The 15,440-nt window shown below is 36.6% G+C and overlaps 1 protein-coding gene across 1 annotated transcript in view; it reads left to right on the forward strand.

Annotated features, from left to right (window-relative positions):
• The first annotated feature begins 542 nt into the window (after positions 1 to 542).
• Positions 543 to 15,440, forward strand: part of FRY (FRY microtubule binding protein) — a 201,094-nt gene continuing 186,196 nt past the window's right edge. Inside the window, exon 1 of the mRNA XM_033053179.1 lies at positions 543 to 719. The gene's annotated coding sequence lies outside the window, so the exon portion shown is untranslated. The remainder of the gene's footprint in view (positions 720 to 15,440) is intronic.

The following is a 15,440-nucleotide window of genomic DNA, read 5'->3' on the forward strand; positions in this document are numbered from 1 at the left end:
CAGAGCCTTTTGGCAGCCAGATGCCTGTGTTTGCACCAAACAGGAGTATAATGTTTCCTGTTCTAGTAGGGCCCTTGCAGTTATACCCAAATAGATAGCAAAGCACATTCCTACTTTCAGCACTTTTTTCCTCCCACAGGCACCATTCTGTTTACTTCTGCTTAAGGAATTACATTATAAGTCAGTTTTTGCTGTTGCTTATAGCTTCTGACCAAAAATCTACCCCAAAAAAGTCTAGTTTAAAGTCTAGTTTATAGTTCATATTGTCAGTGTAAAGGCAAATTGTAATTTTTTAAAAATATGACATTTGTATATAATTTTTTCTCACTTGTTTTATGTCTCTTTCCAAGAACATGAACTCCTGGTAAGAAAGCATGCAATAATTCTTCTAACAGCATCTGTTATGAAATGTTTGGTAGATAAATACAAATTTTAACATCATGTTTTAAGCCATGGATTTCTTTTAAACGTTTTGTTTAATCTGGGAGCAGTAATATATCACATTGTCCAGGTGACTGAGGGTTGGCTGTTATTTTTCCTAGGTAGTTGTGATGGCTCACAAAGCAAAACAGTGATCTCCAGGAAGCAAGCAAGATAGCATCCAGACTGCTTGCAGTTAACCCACCTCTGCCTGAACTAGAAAACCATTTATGAACAGCACATTGCAGAATTAAAGCATTAAGAAAGATCACTGCTGGAAACTGTTTCTTTGGGGAAAGGTAAGACTTTGCATTAATTATCCTGTCATTATGGATTTACATGAGATTTTTTTGGTAAGACTGATAATAAATTCTAGGTATTAATGCATTTCTTTATTGAATATAACTATTCTAAAATTTTGAGTAAATAGTTAAAAATATTTTGCATAGCTATGAAGAATATAAAACAGATTGGAATTTGGAAGCTCTTGTATACGTGCTTCTTACCGAAAAAATTGTGAGCATAAATTTAAATATTGGTAATGACAAGTTTTGGGTTCTTATGACCTGACTTTAAACATGAATTGCAAAGATATATTTGAGACCTTCACATGTGACATGAGACTGTGCATACTTTACTACGGATGTTTGTGGATTCTTTGTCTTAATGTTGTTGAAAGCTGCCAAACCATTAACAGGAGCTGAAGAAACCTGTGGCTTTTAACTAATCTGATACAGTGCAAGTGTTTAGTTAAAGTCTTCCTGGGGCTGAAATTCCTTATAGCAAAGAGTTGGCTGTATTTGTTTTTGTAAATGCTGATACGTTGCTGGAAAGCAGATGAACAAGCATATTGCAAGTGTACTAATTAAAGGATATAAAATAGCTGCAATTGCTGCCATGCATTCATATCAAGGAGCCAGGGGAAAAATATACAGCAACATAAGTACATCAGTGTCCTCTTGAACAAAACAAAGCCTTTCTTTTCCTGCTAGAAAGAGGGTTGTATTGGTTTCAAACTACTGTTAGGCTGTATTTAGTCCTTCTGTCATAAAAATAAAATTTATTGGAGAGAATTAATATTGCTGTGTAATCAGCTATAAGCCACATGAAATTATATTGTTAGCATAATTTCTCCCAGAGTGCTGGCTTCTATAGTGCTCCCAATTCTACTCCAAAGGGAAGTGAAATATTTTCTTTTGCTTTTAAAGAGCAGTACTATAAAGACTCTTGACAGGGTCACAGCCTTTTCAGTCAAATAGTTATGTTATTTTTTTTGTTGATTGCTTAAATACAGATATTTCTGTTTTAGTTTTCCTAGATTTTTGAGTGATGGTTTTAAGTACATTGGACAATTATTATAAAGCCATTTATTATTCAGTGCTTATTTTATTTTGATGTAGTGCAGACAGTGCAGATCAAAAGAAGAGAAAGGATGCATTTATGCTGTAGAGCATAGAGATTTGTAAATGTGTGATATGTATTCTGGACCTTTATGACCCCTGTGAAGATGGTGATTTTCATTGCCTAGAGAGAAGCTGTTGTGTACACCACAGATGTGTATCTTACAGCTGACATGAAAAGAGCTCCATTTGACTGACTCTGGAAGTTTGCTTTGGCTTGACATGGGGCTCTAGGACACATCTTCACAGCAGAATGTCCAGTTTCAACCTGGTGCATCGTTGGAACAAGAGGAAATTCCCATGACAGTCACGGGAGGGTGTAAGGGGGACCTCACACCTTGGCTCTTGTAGAGCAGTGCAGCCCCAGGAGTCCAGAGCACGATCCCCTGTGCTCCAGACACGAGACTGAGCACGAATCATTGCACCACGTGAGCCAGGAGGGAATGAGTGCCTGATGACTCTGGTCTGGAAAAGTACAGCTGTTGGAATAACAGGCTGGTAAGCTGGGAAATGCAGGAGCTGTTTCCTATACTACCTTGCAACTGTAATTGTAAGACCTCCAGGTTTAAGCAAGCTCAGGAAATACTAGATCTGGCCACTTTGGTTTTTTGCCTGTTTTACTGTGCCTTCAAAAAACTGATTATACTAATGGTTCTCCTTCATGAAGCAATTTGAGAAGATACAACATCTCAGCAGTTAAGCTAATGGCTTCTGAGTGGAAATGGTCTCTCATGGCAGCAAACTTCCCACTCCAATGAATACAAATTTGGCATAATAGCAGATGTCTTGTAAGCATCCTTAAACTCAGAGACAGAACTATGTGAATATGCAAACATATTTGTGGGCTTTTATTTTCTAAAGGGAGATGAGACCAAATGGCATAATGAACTATTGTGAATTTCTTCTACAGTTTAGAAAAACTTCCAGGGAACTGAGGGACTGATTTAGTTCCATTTAACTAGAGCAGTGGGGTTTTTTAATCACACTGGTTTCATGTCAGAAAAATTAGCAGTACTGAAGTCTGATGGATGTGTGACCTATTATATTCCCATAGATCTTTCAGGTTTTGGAGGATGCCAGTGCTGGCCTCAACAAGAGAGTGCTAGAAAGAGGGGAGATCATATCTGTTGCTTCTCATAAACACAACTGCCTTATTTTCCCTTATTTATTTTAATGCTTCAGGGTGAATTTATGCTATTTGTTTTATTTCATCTGATGATATTTTAATAGTATATTTGTCCAGCTGTAGATTGAAGTCAATTAGTTCTGTGCCTTTGGCTTTTAGAATTAACAAATTAAAACTGTGTATTTCAACCCAGCAAGGCATGTGACAAGCTATCTGGCAGTAATCTAGGAATGCAATTAATCGTGTTTAATTATGCACTTTCTTTGCTAGGCTAGAGTTTTATAATTTTGCAAGGTGGACACAGGACATAAAAGTTCAACCGTTTTATTTTTTTTTATTACTTTGACTTCATTTTTCAGAGTTTGAAAAACTCCATAATTTCTTCACTCAGTTAATTGTGCAGCCTGTGTTACCTTGGAAGTTTCTAATTTTTGCTTAAGTTCAATAGCAAACATCTTTGACAGTTTGCTGTCAAAGAAAAGTGCAGAACCACCAGCTGTAGGTTCAGGGAGTTGTTCTCCATTTTGGTTTCCCTTCTTGGAAGGCCTGGCTCTGTGGAAGATCCAATTCTCTAACTGCCTAAAATATGTACATCTATATGTGGATTATAGTACTTCACAAACTGGAGTATGAAATGTTTAAACAGGTCTGATTGATACAGGAAAATAAATGAGAGCTAAGTGTCCAAGAATTGAGATGGGACACCAATATAACAGTAGTTCAAAAAAAATAAAGCAAGAAAAAAAGCCCCAGAGAATGAAGAGCTAAAAATAGACTTGGTTTGTTATTTTTAGGAATTCCTACTGGTTGCATAGAAATCACTGAACTTAAAAGGTCATCCTACCAATGCTCAGTACCTTTCAAACATTCATTTTAATCTAGTGCAGAGATCCAAATGAAGACTGACACTTGGAATTTGAGGGAGGCAATATAAATTTTTCCTAATTAAATATATCAGTGTTCTAGCTTGAAACCTGTTCTGGGAAGGAGATCAGCATCATACATCATGTTGAAGCCAGCAGTATTGATACTGACTTGAGTCAGGTGATATTTTAGAGCTAATGAGCATTATTTAATATTGTCTAAGAGTGGATTTTGGTTTTCTTTTCATGTTAAGGAATAAGTTAATAGTTCAGGAAAGAAGTTTGTCAATATTAGTTCCAGAAGAATTCTTAAGAATCTCTATAGCTATAAGATGTGTGAGTGCTTAAGTAATTCAGTTTTTGCTTTAGCTTTTTTAATTTCTTAAAAATGGGGATGGGTGAATAAATAAAAGAAAATATGGGAATAAATAAAAGAAAATATTTTTCTTGAAGAGTGTGCCTAGCATAAAAGATATAACAAAATAGGCAGCAATTCTTACTGCAGCATCAGATACTAAAAAAAAAAATACAAAACAAACAACCAAAAAAATCCCCACAAGAAGAACAACAAAATCATAGACAGTATGCTGTTATTTCCAAAGTAAATATTTTACCAAATAGGTTTGTGATACGAGGAACAAGATGTGCAAGGAACAGGATGTGATACATATCCAGTACAACATTTTAAACACATTTTAAACATCCTGGCGTTTCCTTTGGTTATATTTAGATAAAGCTTAAATGGTTTCACTCAATGTTGTTTTGCTTTGATTAAAACAGAAAATATTTTACCCATGTAGGTGGTTTATTTGGGGGCTTTTTTAAGTATAAGCAATTTTTTCTTGTGCATACAGTAGAATAAGAAATAGGCTTTCATCCTTCATTTCCCCCTACAGAGAGATGAGCTAAAAAGTCCAAAGGTGCAGATATACTACTTTTTCTTTCAGTGCTGATGTGCTATTTTGGAATATGTGCTGACCTACTTTCTGTGTTTCCAGAAAATAAGCTGAAAAATTCTAGCTTAGGCTGCAGACATGGGTTTATTTTTCAGTGTATTTTTGTACATACTTTCACATAGATATGCACACACACACATTGGCTAATGTGGGGGTTGATGTACAATAGCAAATCAAGATTGCCAATTTTGGTGCAATTTCAAACCACTCACAGCAGAAATCTGCTGCTAGACATCTTCCTTAAGAGGATTTGACAGGAGGATATTTTCAATCTAGTGGTGCCATTATTTAGAGTTACATCATAAGATAGAAAGTTTTCAGTTCCCAACTTCAAATAAATTTGATACCTAAATAGAATCATCCAAAATTGCAGTGAAAAATGCTGTAAGAATTTCATTATTACATTTTTTGCTATTTCTTCCACATTTTCTTAGACACTAGAAGATAAAATCCCTTTGAATCATTTACTTTCACTCCATGCATCTTTTTATGCTGCACTCTGACCATCAAAGAAAGTTCAGCCCATTAGTTTGCCAGTCCCAATTAAAATAATGATACATAAAACTTTGGAATTGTACGAGCAAATTAGGAGAAAACAAGTAATGAGAGATGAAGCCCTGCTCTGTCCTCTGCTTAGGGCAGAAAAAATTTATCAGTTTTGGCAACTCTGTGCTCACTTCTGAGTTTTCCCCAGCAGAGTGGTGGAAGAAAATTGTTTTTAGTGTAAATTGTATTTAATGTACTTCACTTACAATTACTGTAGTGCTGAAGGTCTTGGTGTGGCTTTCCTCTCATCTAACCTGTGTGAGAATTCAAAGGGTAAGCATCTGTAAGTCTCAGTAAAAGGCTGCAGTTGGGGGAAAATACAATTTCCCCTCTCCTCAGGTAGAGGAGATGAATTCTGCCTTGCAAAGGTGCATTTCTATGTCTCTGTTAACTACAGATGGGATTTAGACTTTGGCAACTTAATCTTTGAATGTGTGCAGCTAGGTGTGGGAAATGCAGTCTCCTTTCTTTGTATACACCACAGTGTCCTGATGTACTGCAGGGAAAGGTAAGACAGTGTAAATGAGACCTCAGAATATCATGAGTGGTAGATCTGAGTCTTTCTGTGACTGACGGGCATCTTACTTCTCTGGAAAATATTATGGCCTCCTTAAGCTAGCTGTGGATATGTTGTATTATTCTAAGACATTTGAATTTCTACTTCCCTTCTTTAAATTTACACTGTATACCTTGAAGACTATATACAGTATTTTAAAAAACCTGTCTTACAGGTCTTCACTTATAGTTAATAATTGAGATGAGTTTTAGCTCTACATGACAGTTTAGAATTCTACAGTTTAAAGGCTTTTTTGTATTTTTTTTAAGCATTTGAGTGATGTAAAATTTTCACTTGGTAAGTATCCTCAACAGTTCTACTATTTTGCAGGGTGTCTAAAATTGGTGAGGTACTAGGTAATAATCAAGTTAAATCAATGTAACAGCCTGATAGTCATATGTGAATTGTGTAGTTAAGTGCTCATGGTGGAACAAAGCAAGTTCTTAATGCTGTTACATGGAAGGTAACTGGCATAGATAGACAGGTTGCAAATACAAAACTATTCTGGGTAGTAACCTAAAGAAAAACCAAGGGGCAATTTAAGAAGCTTCTTCATCTGGGCTGTTGTTGTGATGCTACAATATGGTGGTACCAAAATATTGTATCCACTGCCTTAATATTTCCACTTAACAAAGAGGCATAAATAAGGGAGAGAGCTCAAAAAAAGAAGCCTGTGGAATCTTTGAATGTTGGGAGAAGAAAAAAAAAAAGGAAAACTTTTATATTGTGAGGCTTCAGGAGTTCAGTTGAATTGATTTATAGAACAGAATTTTGCACAATGAGTTGATCATCATAAACAAATTCTTGTATTTTAAAAAGCCATCTCAAAGCAAGTAATTTCTCAGCCTTAGGTTTCTCAGCCTGAATGTTGAAGCTGAACTAGCTTCATACAAACCCAATTTTTCTCACAAGAAGGAAATACTAATACTGAAATAGATGAGTTGTCATATCTTCTGCCAAAGACAGAGGGATAATCCTATGACTGTGGGACAGGCACTCCCAAAAGCTAATTTTACCCCTGCCACTATTCAGTATAGTTAGTGAAGAGGCAAAGGTTATTCCCAGCCCTGAATCAATGGGTCTATCCATGGTAAAACAGGTATGGGAGAATAGCCTCTCAGGCTGAAATTAGGCTTTGTGAGTTAATTCATATGAGTCCCCAGTACTTTCCAAAAACCTGTTCTTAGCTAGCAGGAAAAACTCTGCAGCCTTCTGTATGTGGTTGGTCAGAGCCTCGTTTACACTTGCCTCTTGGGTTTTGTATTCCTGTGCTCTATTCTTCCCCATGCAAGATGTGTCCTGCTTGTTAGACTAAAGAAACATATCTGAAAATCTCATTTCTGCTGAAGTGTGATCTGAACTTCACCCATTTCTCCACATGCTTCCAATCTGTGTAAGAACCAAGGGAATCTCTGGTTATTTAGGTCCCCTTGGGCTTCTTATATTTTTCACCCTTCCCAAAATTATTTGTTATGTTTGCACACTGTGTTGAAAGAGCTGTTTCCCTAATACTTGCTGTTTGGAGTCAAGACTTGTAGAGATAGCCTCCAAGTAATTCTTTCCATAATAATAATTCCCTCTCTAAGAAAGATAGGAATTATACTGCACCAGCAGTGCAAAGTGCCATGGGTAGGTCTGACCCTTACTCTAGTACTTTTTCACTCCCATACCTGTAATATGTTCTCAGTGCAGAGTCACTTAGCTAAATTTATAAGTGCTAACAGTAGTGCTTAACTGCAGAAAGGTAGGGGTAGTGTCTCCTAACACAAACTGATTGAAGGACTTACTTTACTGACATATGTCTCTCTGAACAGAATTCCTTTCTACAGTATGACAGCTTTTTATTGGATGTTTGCGTAATTGCAGAAGGCTCCAAGCATGTGTTTGCCTGTTCTAGAGACTGGTAACAACTTCCCAGAGATAAGCCAAATTGTGGTGTTCTATGCTATCATATACATTAGTTCTTCAAATTCCTCTTGAAACTGATCTGAAATGTCAGGAAATTATTGTTTATCCAAGCTGTATGTTTGCGTATCTTTGAATCTGGATTAATTTCAGGATTGTCATCCTGAGTCTAGAAGCCCTTAATTAATTAGCCAACAGTCCAGCTGAAAAATGTATTGCTTCTCGATATTTGGCTGCCCATCTTCATTCCAGGGTTATAAGCCTGAAGCTGAACTTGGAAGAAGCATGATGATGGTGGTGTTTCATGCACCTCCCTGGACAGTGGAATGAATGACTGGAAAAGTTCAGTGGGAGTCTCACTAAGGTTTGGGAGCATTTCAGGGTTTATCTCTTTTGGCAAGCTTTTTTTCTCGCTGACTAAGCTCTTAATTAACTTTGGGTGAAATAAATTCCCTGTTTCTGGAGCCCTGTATAAAGACAACAGTAGAGGGCATTAAGGAGTGAAGGGCGTTTCCTTTTCTTGACAGCACTGATACTAGCATGGATTAAATGTTCACAGTCGGTGGGCAAACAGTTGTCTCAAAATTCATATTTGCTGCAGTGAGTGTCTGACTTGAGCTAGGTTATTGCAGAGTTTCATTTTACACCAATGCTGTGTTTTTCTCAGCTGTTTTCATTTGTATTACTACTCAAAATAGGGTTGTGTTGTCTTAGTTTAAAATTTCCTGGTTGCACAGCTGACATTCAGAAAAGTAACTCTCCTTTTCTATTGTGTTGATGCAAGAGTGATCTTTGTTTCTGATTTCCGTGGCGTACAACAGTCTGTGTGTACATATATATGTGTGTGTATTTGGTGTTTATCCTGAAAGCCTTGGGCCAGTGCAGCACTTGGAGCAGCACAACCCCTAAGGGAGCATCTGTTCAGCACATGATCTCTCTTACCATTTTGACTGTGTTTAGGGGGCTTTTGAAGGGGACACAACTACCCACTTCTGCTAATACTGTTTTGAATGCATTCACTGTCATTCTTGCAAATTAATTGTCAAATTAGTCTAAATTGTTATCTCAGGCCTGTACAAAGTCACAAACAATCCCATCCAAATTCTAAAATGTTCTTCTAATTTGTTCTTTTTCTGTTCTTTTTCTGTGTCTTAATATGAATGTTAATAGTACTAGACATGTTAAATATCTACATATTTATATATGAAATGCACAAGCACACTGCTTTAAATTTAGCGTTGTCATACAGGCTATACAAATTGTGTCATATTTATGGCAGAGTAATAGAATATGGTATTTTTCCAGTCCAGTCTAGGAATAATGTTTCAGGCATGATTTGGAAACAATCTTTGTCATGCAGCTGATTCTTCAAGAAGTCAGAGGAAAATAATCAGTAAAATCGGGAATTTTAATGTTGTTGTTTAAAATGGTGATGCTCTTTACCTAGTTAGGTTCTCAAACCTCTCTAGTAAACAAGGTGGATGAAAGTGTACCTGAAAATATCTCTGGCTTCAAATAAATCTGTACAGCATCTCTTATTCTTCTTTTCATGTTTTGTGGATTTTTCTCTCTTTTTCAGTCTTTAAGCATTTGAAATGTTTTCACTTACCATAAAGCTTGCTTTAGGGTTCAGGCCCTGCTTGTGCTTGCCAGGCAGGGCTCACTGTTGCTCTGTCACAACACTCTGTTACTTGCTGTTGGCCACTGCTTCCTGTGGTTTGGAGACCCTGAGTTTCCTCACATCCTTTCTATTTCCCCATCCTTCTCACATGCAGACTGGTTGTCATTTTTTTTAATATTGTAAAATTAAACATGGACAAATGTTCAGCTGTGGGATTTTGTTTCTGTAACTGGAGGTTTAAAGGTCATTTACACATCCTGCTTTATGATGCTGTAGCAGTGTCACAGAGATTCTTGTATGCTGCTGACTTCTGTAGCAAAAGCTGAAATCCAGGCGGGGGTTGTGCATCAGTCAGACATTTATAGTTGTTTGGGATGTGTTCTGGTGTTTCTAGAGGTCTGGCCTTAGGTGGAGCACCTTCATTTTATATTGATTGCTCTTGCGCTTGAGATGGTGATCCCCTCTAAGAAGTACTTTCAAGTTCCATACATGGTGATTTTTTTGCTCTATAGCTGTATCACTTTTTTTTTTTAACAGAAGCTCAAATGCTGTTATAATCTCACACATATGTGCTAACAGAATTTATTTTATGTAGAATACTGAATGCTCAGAAGTAGTTTTAAATAGAAAATTGTCTCTGAAATCTGTAACCTTCATATGCATAGTTTGCTGGCAGTATTCACTTTCAACATAGGAGGCAAGAGGAAAACCATCTGCCATGTTTATTCAGGACTAATACTACCTCATACTGAGTAAAATTCCCTGAGAGCCTCAGGCCTTTCTCTTACCACTGTACCCAGGGCATAGGCTCAATGTCCCAGGTTGCAGTGGAATCATATCAAGCATGATTTTGTGATTGCAAGTGTTACCATTGTGCCGATTCTGCCTTTGGTCTTTGGAAGATGTCCAGCCACTGCCACTTGGGCAGAGCCACGTGTACTGACAGCTCTGGGGCCATCTGCAAGGAGCCCTGTCAGCTAGCTGGGTGCTTGTCCTGTGCCTCTCCACCCTGCCAGAAAATGCCTATTTCCTGGGTTTGCACTGCTTTTCTGTTGGAGAAGGATTGACTTTCGAGTCCTCATGAAAAGAAGGCTGCGACAGCCATCATGTGATGGGAATATCAGCATGAAGTGAAATTATTACAAATGGACATTTGCATATGAATTGTTCTGCCTATGAAATGCTGTGATTTTAATCAGCTTTCTGTTTTAATAGGGGACGTGCACATTATAGATCAAACCGTAAAGGACTAATAGTATCTTAGAAACAGATTACAGCTTTAGCTATATGTTTTTTTTTGTTGTTAACAGGCAAGAATATGACTTCAAATTAAAGGTGTTTATCTTCTTTCAGCTGAAGGACAATGCATTTGAAATACTTTGCCAAATCTCTTCTCAATATTCATCTATTGAAACCAACATTCCAGCAGAGAAAGCAACTCTGTAAAACCTCTGTTCTTTTCTTCATGTTTTATCTATTAGTATTTGATAATTCGTATCATCTTGGCTGAAAGCCTACTTCTCTTTTCATAATTCAGTGTTAAGTTATCTACCACAAGTTAAAACCATAAATGCAGTGCATGATATGATGAATCTAATACTCTTATTTAGCTCCTCAAAGGCCAGGTGTAGCTTGGCAACTAAGTCCTATTTGCAAAATTCTATGAGCCAGTGTTTGCTACAGGGTAGAAATTAATGTGAATCTGAAGTGATCTCTTTGCTTTCTTTTAGACTGATTTTTGCACTTTAAGACTGCGACCATGACTGATTATTTGCTGACCTTTTCCTCTTATACTCACTTCTGAGAAATGATGCTTGACTGAAGATTAATTTTTTGGATGCTAAGGCTCTCCTTGTCCAGACTCTGCTTCTAACAGCATTAAACCAGAAGAAATAGGTTAATTGAAGCAGAGAACATCAGATGTTCACATCCTATGGATTAAGACAACCAGGATATTCCAGAAAATTAAACAAATACTTTTTTGAACAACAGTTGGAGGATTTGAACAGGTGATATTTCCCTCCTTCCTTATTTTTGATACCCTGTTTTCTCCCTCTTTGTTGTTTAGCTTTTCTATTTAAAATGCAAAGCAAAAGGAATTAGAGACTTCATGGCACAGATAACTTCTGAGGTCTGTGACTGTACTGCTGTGTACAGGGTGTGAGACCTGGGTAATAAGTGCTTACAGGGAATAAAAGAAGATTGGTTTGCTAAATTGGTGTGTACATTTTAACAGTCTTCTCAACAAGCAGGTACCCAGGAATATTCAGCTCAATTGGTAACAACTTAATTTCTTTAAATATCTGAGTCCTGTAAAATGTACTCTAATTAATTAAGTAGCTTGAGCGTTGCCTTTATAACCTTATTTTTACAAATATTTTAAAGGGTAACACTTAAAATTTTCTAACCTGGCACAGTCACTAAAAGAAGTAATTCATATATCCCTGTCCTGGATGCTTACTCTTGTCTTTCTGTCCTTTGGGGCAGCATGACTACAAATAAATAAACAAATAAACTAAAGGTGACCTAGGTTTGTGCCGTAGTTTGCTGTGCAACATCACAAAATAGGTGTTAATGCAACAAGGGGGGAAGCTCTATGGGCCACAGGCAAGAAGGATGAGGTTTGGTTGATAAAAGTTTTCTGGTTTAAAATATTAGTAAAGCTCAAACTTTCCCTTCATGCCTTTGCAGTTCCTCCAACATACATGGCTTAGAGGCCTCGTCCTCCCTTGAGGTACTATTCTGTTCTGGTGTGCTGTCAAGGGCCATGAATCCCTGTACACTGATACAGAAGTTACTTTACTCAACCAGACAGGAGCTCACTGCAGAGCTGGTTTTCCTTTTCCATAGTACAAATTTTCTGAGTCAGCCTTCAGAAGGTGACACATTGATAACACTTTTTCTAAAAACCTTTTATTGCTTCTGCTGTTGATAAGCCCAAATATTTCCTCAGCTGAAAAGTCAGCTCTAATGCAGTCATAATAACAACTGGCTTACTGCACATGAAATATAACAGGGTTTCCTGCTGCATTATTTTTTAAAAAGCTAATGATAATTCCCATGTGAGAATTTTTTAAATTATTTTTTGGACCAGGCTAATTTTGTAACTTCCAGTCTGTATTACTGCAGTACAGGGCACCATCCAAACAGAAATCAAACATCAGTTACCTTCAGCACTTACTTACAGCAATAGAAACTGTAGACACTGCAACTGGGTAATTTGCTGGAGGCAAGGGGTAAGATGTTCTGATTTAGCCTTTGACTGTAATGGACAAACCAAATGGTTATTATACTGACCTTTTAAAATCATAGGAAAGTACTGAACTACACCAAACCTACCAGAGAAAACTGAAGCCTAATAAACTTTTGCCAGCCTGAAAATGTAGCCTAGTATTTGTTTTTCATAATTTGAGCACTTTCATGATTCAGTTCTGAATGTAACACAGTGGTTACTTTCTTGTAGTATTCTTTTCTGAAGGATCTTGTGTAAACCTTTGACAAGATAAATAACAGAGTTAAGCTACTAAAATGACACTTGGGCATCTCATTCTCAACAACTTGCAGACGTCACTAGAATTCTCAGTTTCTGTCTCACCACTGCATATTCCTTTGCTTTACCTACTCAGGGTTTTCACTTTTCAGAACAAATGTTTGCCTTTTTTGATTTTCAGTTCTGAATGCATTTTCAAGAATGTGTTCTAGAGTAGATCCTGTAAAAGGCAATTTGGAAGCCCCTCAGAATTAAACTGTTCTTAGATTCTGGTGTACTCTGACTGGATGAGAGGTTTGTGTCCCTGACAGATTTTCCCCATCTGAAAGAGTATGACCACTACACAAATTTGAGTGTCCCAGCAGCAATTTCTCCCGTTAGAAATGTTCCACTCGGCATGAATATTCATTGGGCTGGAGAAGGTAAGATTGTATGGTGCAGCAATTGTATCACTCAGTGAGAATATGGGACACTCACTCTTCAAATGAGTATTTAATTATTTATATGTGTTAGAGTTTTTTAAGCAGGAAAAGTTCAGAGCTGTTTTCATAATATCCTGTAGCCTGGAGCTTAGATTACTTACTGGAGATGTTGAAATATTATTTAAAGTTTCCTTCAAATTCAGTTTATAGCTCCTCAAAAGTTAATTCCTGCATTATTTATTTCTCAGTCCTCACTCCTGGTTCAAATATATTCATTTGCTCAGATTTAAGCATTTTCTGTTGTTTTGAAAAGCATTTGATGAATTTACTTTGATTTATTTGGGCTATTAGGAATGGACTAAATATTGTTTTGCTGATTCAACCTAAGCTGAAAAAACAAATGGAGTTGGAAGAGAAGAGGAAGCAAGGAAAACTTCTTGGACCTATTTTTTGTGGGTTTTTTTAATTAACTGGGAAAAGCAGGATGAGATCCAGAGATTATACAGGTTTGAAGGACATTAAATATTTTGGTGTTGAATTATGAAGACCAGAGTGTAGAGAAGTTTTTAGAATGTAATCGACCGATTTAGACACAATTCCCTTTGGTTATAACCTAATTCTCACCACCTAACCTCTTTTGGAATCCAGTGGAATTTTCAAAAGCTTTTTTCCACATGTGAAAAGAGTTCATGATCCCTAGAATACTCAGCAAGATCAGAAATAGTCTGTTTTCTATCTACATTTAATGTTCATTTGGTTTAAATGATCAGTTTGTGCTGAATGCACGGTATGATTTCTGAGTCCAATGTATTTAAGATTGGATCCTTCCATTTCTAATTTCAATTTTCAGCCTAATGTGATATAATTCCCAGAGGAACAAGACAGAATCTAGCAGACTATTTGCATCCTTCTGCATTTCTAGCACAATAAAATACTTTAAAAGCTGCACACTTTATATATATGTGTGTGTTCATATATAAAATTTCTCCTCTTCCATTCCAAAAGCATGTAGATGAACCATTTACTTTTTTCAGCCATAAAACTGTGAAAGGTTGTAATGAACTTCAAACAAAAACTATATTTGGAACAGCCAACCTTGTGATCATTGTACCAATCTTACAGTGTCCCTATCTTTAGGAAAGAGTTAAAGCATTTGTTTTTTAATTGTTATTTAAAAATTAAAGAAATCAAGTTCTATCTTCAGGTGTTAAAATCACTTTTCCTTAGGTGTCCACAGTTGAAACATTATTTACTCTCCTCCTTTGAATTAGGAGGAAAGTAAATAAATCTCTCTGCTTCTTCACTTTGCCATATTAAGCGCTGTTTTTTAAAAGCAAAATACATATAGTCAGAAGATTTGTTAGTTTTAATTTACTATTTCATTTTGCCTCATTTATGGTAGAATTCAATAAGAAAATTACCTGGTTCATAGAAGATGTTTCTATTTGTCTTCTTTCTGAACATTTGAAAAAGGAAGATCACATCCTTGGGGGGCTCAAAAGATTTCATTGGGATAACTGAAACAATACAAGAAAAATACCTGGAGTTTTATTTAAATGGATAATTTATTGACCATCTTTATCATACATGTATTTAAATGTCTTATTTTTCCAGTCAGCAGTTACATAGAGAAACTTGTCACACTACCGCATTTTGATTTCTTCAGTAGGAAATAACATTATTGCTCCTTGAGGAAAGAAACCCCAAACTGATAGTTGTGTCCATAAAACCCTTCGTGATTTGGACTGTTTATCACTCTTCAAAATGTAAGTTTGTAAAACAACAGGACTAAAAACCCAAACATATTGATTGGGTAGTGCCTTTCCCCAGACAACTCCCCAGGCTGGCTTCTGGAATTGGGTTGTTTGTTTGGTTGTTGGCTTGTCATTGTTTGTGTGTTATTTTTATTTGTTTGTGGGTTGGGGTTTTTGAATTTTGGTTTGTTTGTTTTTCTCTCACATTGTTTTCTTTTTGTAAGGTTAAGCAACACCTGTTTAACTTGCCAAGTTAATGAACTATTAATGAACTGATGTGAGAATGCTTTGGGTATGATATAAACCATACTAACCCTAGACAGTGCTTGATATTCAATTGTATCTTCCACTTTGCAGAGATTGTGCTGCTGAGCTCAGGTT

This window comes from Catharus ustulatus, chromosome 2 (assembly GCF_009819885.2).
Source record: "Catharus ustulatus isolate bCatUst1 chromosome 2, bCatUst1.pri.v2, whole genome shotgun sequence".
NCBI lineage: Eukaryota > Metazoa > Chordata > Aves > Passeriformes > Turdidae > Catharus > Catharus ustulatus.